General features: G+C 44.6%; 1 long non-coding RNA gene across 1 annotated transcript; it reads right to left on the bottom strand.

Annotated features, from left to right (window-relative positions):
- Positions 1–3,024: 3,024 nt before the first annotated feature.
- On the bottom strand, positions 3,025–4,864 carry LOC119467846. The gene is made up of 3 exons (XR_005196474.1): positions 4,633–4,864; positions 3,157–3,352; positions 3,025–3,056 (listed from the first exon to the last, which is right to left on the bottom strand). It is a non-coding gene; the product is annotated as an uncharacterized LOC119467846 (long non-coding RNA).
- Between the last annotated feature and the right edge of the window lie 1,513 nt (positions 4,865–6,377).

Raw genomic sequence — 6,377 nt, 5'->3', positions numbered from 1 at the left:
CCCAGGCTGGAGTGCAGTGGTGTGATCTCGGCTCACTGCAACCTCTGTCTCCCTGGTTCAAACAATTCTCCTGCCTCAGCCTCCCGAGTAGCTGGGATTACAGGTGTGCAGCACCACGCCTGGCTAATTTTTGTATTTTTAGCAGAGATGGGGTTTCATCATGTTGGTCAGGCTGGTTTCAAACTGCGGTCCTCTTGGTACACCTGCCTCAGCCTCCCAAAGTGCTGGGATTACAGGCGTGAGCCACCACTTTTGAACTCCTTTACTTCTAAACTCCCCTCATTCCCATTATTTTAGGTCATCGGCTTTCTCCCTCTCCCCTTCTAGCGGACCTGTTCTATACATGTGGGATGGAGATTACGTTCTCACACTCTGCACTGCTTCCTAGGATACCTCAAACCTCCTGGCTAATTTTTTTAAATTTACATATGTTAATTTCACTCTTCTGCCATAACATCCTATGGGTTTTTTTAAAAATGCAAATTTACATGTGTCCATGGTTACACTGTCACACAGGGTAGTTCCATTGCCCCCAGAAATTCCTTTGTGCTTCACCTATTCACCCCCTCCCCCACCTCCACCCCGTGGCCACCGTGGATCTTTTTCCTGCCAATATAGTCTTACCTTTCCCAGAATGTCATATGAGAATTATAAAAGCATGCAGCCTTTTCAGACGGGCTTCTTGCACTTAGCAATATGCATTTAGGGCTCCCGCACGTCTTTAACAGCTTGACAGCTCATTTCTTGCTGCTGTGGAGTGGGATTCCATTGCATGGAGGAGCACAGCCTGTGTATCATTCTCCTCCTGTTGAAGGGCACCTTGCTTGTTTCTGGATGAACCACGGCGTGTTTACCCTTCCCCTGCTGAAGGGCACCTACTTTGTCAGTGGTGTGAGGGATGTGTGAGGAGAATTTCCATAAACTTCTTGTGCAGGGTTTTGTGTGGACATAAGTTTTTTAATCCATTGGCTAAATACCTAGGAGCACAGCTGCTCTGTCACATGGTAAAGCTATATCTAGCTTTCTTCTTCCTCTTTTTCTTTTTTCTTTTTTTTCTTTTTTTGAAACAGAGTCCTGCTCTGTCACCAAGTTGGAATGCAGTGGCCCAATCTCCGTTCACTGCAATCTCCACCACCCGGGTTCAAGCGATTCCCCTGCCTCAGCCTCCCGAATAGCTGGGACTACAGGTATGCACCACCATGCCTGGCTAATTTTTTGTATTTTAGTAGAGACTGGGTTTCACCATGTTGACCAGGATGGTCTTGATCTCCTGACCTTGTGATCCACCCGCCTCAGCCTCCCAAAGTGCTGGGATTACAGGCGTGAGCCACTGCACCCAGCCAGCTATATCTAGCTTTCTAAGGGACTGCCATGCTGTCTTCCACAGTACCTGCACCATTTTGCATTCCCACCAGCAATGAATGAGAGTTTCTGTCACTCCACTTCCTTGCCAGCACCTGGTTTTTAGATTTTTGGGTGTTAGCTATTCTAATGGGTGGGTAGTGGCATCTCCTTGTTTTGATTGCAATTCCCTGATGACAAATGAGGCTGAGCGTCTTGGCGTTTGCTTATTTCCCATCTGTCTGTCTTCTCTTGTGAGACTCTATTCCGTTCTTTTGTTCATTTTTAAATGTTTTAAATGCCGCTATTTCATTTTTAAATTTAGGTGTTTGTTTCCTTATTGTTGAATTTTAAGAGCTTTTTGCCTATTTTGAGTACAAGTCCTTTATAAGGTACATGTTGTGCAAAGCCTTCATTTTTTAAAAACCATCATCTCTCATGATACTACTGCTGTTCAAATATCCTCAGAAAACACTGCATTGCTTATGAAAAAGGCCATGAGGAGTGGTACGGAGAAAGCAAGAATTCAAATTGTTCTAGATGAGAGAATATCAGCAGATGTACTAGTCTGTTTTCACGCTGCTGATGAAGACATACCCAAGACTGGGAAGAAAAAGAGGTTTAATTGGACTTTCAGTTCCACATGGCTGGGGAGGCCTCAGAATCATGGCAGGAGGAGAAAGGCACTTCTTCCATGGCAGTGGCAAGAGGAAATGAGAAAGGAGCAAAAGTAGAAACCCCTGATAAACCCATCAGATATCATGAGACTTATTCTCTATCATGAGAATAGCACAGGAAAGACGGGCCCCCATGATTCAGTCACCTCCCCCGGTTCCTCCCACAACACGTGGGAATTCTGGGAGATACAATTCAAGCTGAGATTTGGGTGGGGACACAGCCAAACCATATCAGGAGGTTTATAGAGGTGTCCTGTAGTACACATTTTTCTACATGTATTGAAATAGGTTGATTTTAGTCTTGTTTATATCAAACACAGAGATGGAACCTTGAGATAGTTTATAATTCATCTAAAATGGCACTCTCGCCTTTATTTATGATGCTTGTTTTATAAAATATTATATCCCTGGCACTGTCTTTTATGTGTGTTTAGTGTCTACCTTCTCCAAATAGAATGAAGGCTCCCTGAGGACAGGCACTTTGGTTATTGCCACATCCCCATAGGACAGAGCCTGGTACCTAGAAGGCAGTCTATACATAGTAGTTAAATGTTTAACAATGAAAGGTTTAAAATATGTCTATTTTGTTTTGTCCCACAAAGAGGAGGTGACTTCTGATTTATTTAGAGAGTAGTATTGATATCTTTGGACAAAACTCAGCAGTTTACATGATCTCTGCCAGCCTGGGCAACATAGGGAGACTCTGTCTCTACAAAAAAATTTTAAAAATTAGTTGTGTGTGGTGGCATGTGCCTGTAAACCCAGCTACTCAGGAGGCAGAGGCATGAGGATCATTTAAGCCTGGTAGGTCAAGGCTGCAGTGAGCTGATATGGCACCACGGCACTCCAGCCTGGGCAACAGACTAAGACCCTGTCTCAAAAAATTAAATTAATTAAAATGAAATTAAGGCCATCTCTACCAATCACTAAAGATCATGATTCATCAATATTTTATATTTACCTGAAATAACGCTTAACCAACATCAGTGAAAAAACAAATAAAACCAGTAACAGCATTCTTTTCAAATTCATTCTCTCCTAGGGAAAAAGGAAGAAAAATTGTATTTTAAGCAATATAAAAGATGTATTTGCCATCTTCTAACAAGGGTTAATGTATGGGCAGTTGGACATCACCAACCTTAGAGGTTGCTTCTAGAATGTTCAGCTGTCAGGAGACAGCAACTTGAGTCAGGGAAGCCTCTGTCCTCCTTCGAGTGCCTGGGGCTGACTGCTCCTGTGGGCCAGCTGCACACACACTCTGTTTCTCCCCGTGTTCAGATCGAAGTCTGACTTGATTGCATAAAAGAAAAGCAATAAATCTCTCCACTGCAGGGCTGTGAACACAATGAGGCGTTGATGAGGAAGTCATCTTGACCCAGGAGCAGGTATTCCTCCCCCAAAGTTGACTTGCTATTCTTTCTTCCTCACTGAGATAGTAAGATGGATAATTTGTTCCAAGACTATGCCAGTCTAAAAATTCACAAGTGCTCTCAAAGGCAGGTGCTTGTAAACAGGGAATGTTGTCTAAGTTAAAGGCATTAGACTTTAAGGTGGAAGTCTGGGTTCTCAGCAGTGCCTGGGATTTGTTTTACAAGCCCATCAGGAACACACCCCTGGGCTGTGTCCACACAAAGTGCAGGTCTCCAATTCTCCTATTTTCCTTTTTTTTTTTTTTTTTTTTTAAGATGGAGTCTCACTCTGTCCCCCAGGCTGGAGTTCAGTGGCGCGGTCTTGGCTCACTGCAACCCCCACCTCCTGGGTTCAGGCGATTCTCCTGCCTCAGCCTCCTGAGTAGCTGGGATTACAGGTGCACACCACCATGCTCAGCTAATTTTTGTATTTTTAGTAGAGATGGGGTTTCACCATGTTGGCCAGGCAGGTCTGAAACTCCTGACCTCAGGTGATCCGCCCACCTCAGGCTCACAGTGATTTTCATTTTGAACACTCATTTAACAAACATGATGCTTTAGCTCTGCACTGGTAGCCATAAAGTAGCCACTTGCCACGTGTGGTCCCTGAGCACGTGAAATGCAGCCACTGTGAAATGAGGTATGCTGCAAGGTGGGGTCTCAAAGTCAGACACAGCGGGAAAGAAAAGAATTTACCATCTCACTCATAACTTTATATCGTTTACACACCGAAATGGTAACAGTCTGGGTGTTGTCATCTGGAAAGAGTGAGTTAAATGAAAAATAAATTATGAAAATTAATTCACCTGTTTCTTTTTACTGTTTGTAATGTTGCTTCTGGGAAACTGGACACTGAAAATGTGGCTCAGGTTTTATTCCTATGGGACAGTTCTTCATATAATGGCATCCTGGGCAGGCTTCAGTTGGGCCGTTCTTGTGCCTCTGCGATTTGAAACTGACCGCCTTTTAAATTCAAGATCACCAGAAATGTCACGTGGATGGGGTAAGATGGGCCCATGTAGCCAGATTCTCTGCATTGGTGTTCCCTCCTCCGTGACATTGTCCCTGGGCACGCCCCTAGCTGTATGTTGATGAGCTGCCTGTCTGTCAGTATCTTTCTGAGGCCAAGGCTAAGGGATGACCCTGACCCTGATTTTACCACAACCATCCAAACTTTCCTAGATCCGTCTTTAAAAGTCCTTTACCTTGGGTTAGAGTGATGTAAAGAGACAGCCAAAGACGTCTGCTGAGGATGAGTTTCTTCCAAGCATCATATCTTAGGGTCTGTGTCACGCCACGATCCAGCTGCCATCTACGGCTCTCCTAACTCTGGAGTCTTCTGTTGGTGCTGACGTCACCAGGCTCCTTTGATGATGCAAGCGTCACAGTGACACCTCTGCCCACATGTTCTTCCCGTGGCTATGAGGACAGGGCTTTGTCCCATTTGAAAAATTAAAGAATATTTTTAAATGTGCTTTTGGTTTTCATTACCTTTGTGTCCTTACTTCCTAATGACTGATTCTTACTGACGGAGAGATATGTTGAATGACCTGTGTTTATGTTCGTACAGCAGAGGGAGAGTGCAGCCTCCTTCTCCTCCTTCATCCTCTTTGAGCCTTTGTCTGCTCACCTCCAGAGGGTAAATCCCTTCTTACGCTGTCTTAGAATGTTGTGTATGTACTTCTTTTTTCTGATTACAGAAATAGCACATTTTTGTGTTGTGAGTCACACGCTCCCAGCACAACGGAAATAAGGACTGTATGCACTTCCACCGTCTTCCGATTGCTGTCTTCATTCGTGATCATCATGGGAACAGTTATATGCCCCTCACATTAGAAAATAAATAGTTTTTCTTATTGAAAAAGTTGCATAGATACATGTTAGTTTCACATTGCTGACATGACAAATTTAGCAGAGTAACTTAAAACAACACGGATTTATTCTCTGACAATTCTGGAGGCTAGAAGTTCAAACCCGAGGTGTTGGGAGGGCCACGCTCTCTCCAGGGTCTAATGCTGCAGACGTCCTTGGCTCCCTTGGCTTCAGTGCACATGCCTGCAATCTCAGCCTCTGTCACCACCTGGCTTTCTCCACCCTCCCTCGCTCTCTGTCTCTGTGTGTGCATGCATGTGTGTGCGTGTACATGCACGTGTGTGTGTGTGTGTGTGTGTGTTTCCTCCTCTTCTTAGGACATTGTCGTGTTGTATTAAGGGCCACCCTACTGCAGTGGGACCTCATCTTAATTTACACCTTAACTAAATCCTCAAAGACCTGATTCCAAATCAGGTCACATTCACAGGTACCAGGGTTTAGGACTTGGGCCTATGGTTTTAAGGAATGCCATTCAACCCAGCACACTTGGTAAAAAAAAAAAAAAATTAAACATCTGCCAGGTGCAGTGGCTCACACCTGTAATCCCAGCACTTTGAGAGGCAAAGGCGGGTGGATTTTTTGAGCTCAGGAGTTCAAGACTAGACTGGGCAACATGAAGACACCCCCTCTCTACTAAAATAGAAAAATCAGCCAGGTGTGGTAGCACACACCTGTAATCCCAGCTACTCGGGAGGCTGAGGTGGGAGGATCTTGAGGTCAGGAGGCAGAGGTTGCAGTGAGCTGTGATCAAACCACTGCACTCCAGCCTGGGCAACAGAGCAAGGCCCTGTCTCAAAAATAAAAACAAGGCCAGCTGTGGTGGCTCATGCCTGTAATCCCAGAACTTTGGGAGGCCAAGGCAGGTGGATCATGAAGTCAGGAGTTTGAGACCAGCCTGGCCAAGATGGTGAAACCCTGTCTCTAGTAAAAATACAAAAATTAGCTGGGCGTGGTGGTGTGCACCTGTAATCCCAGTTACTTGGGAGGCTGAGGCAATAATCCAAAGAAGGTTAAATATCATTTCATATTTGACAGTGCTTCCCATATGATTTTATTATACCAAATAAGCAGAATTTGT

This window comes from Cebus imitator, unplaced genomic scaffold, assembly GCF_001604975.1.
Source record: "Cebus imitator isolate Cc_AM_T3 unplaced genomic scaffold, Cebus_imitator-1.0 Scaffold339, whole genome shotgun sequence".
Classification (NCBI taxonomy): Eukaryota; Metazoa; Chordata; class Mammalia; order Primates; family Cebidae; genus Cebus; species Cebus imitator.
Note: the sequence above shows the minus strand (reverse complement) of the source record. Positions and strands in the feature narration are given on the sequence as shown.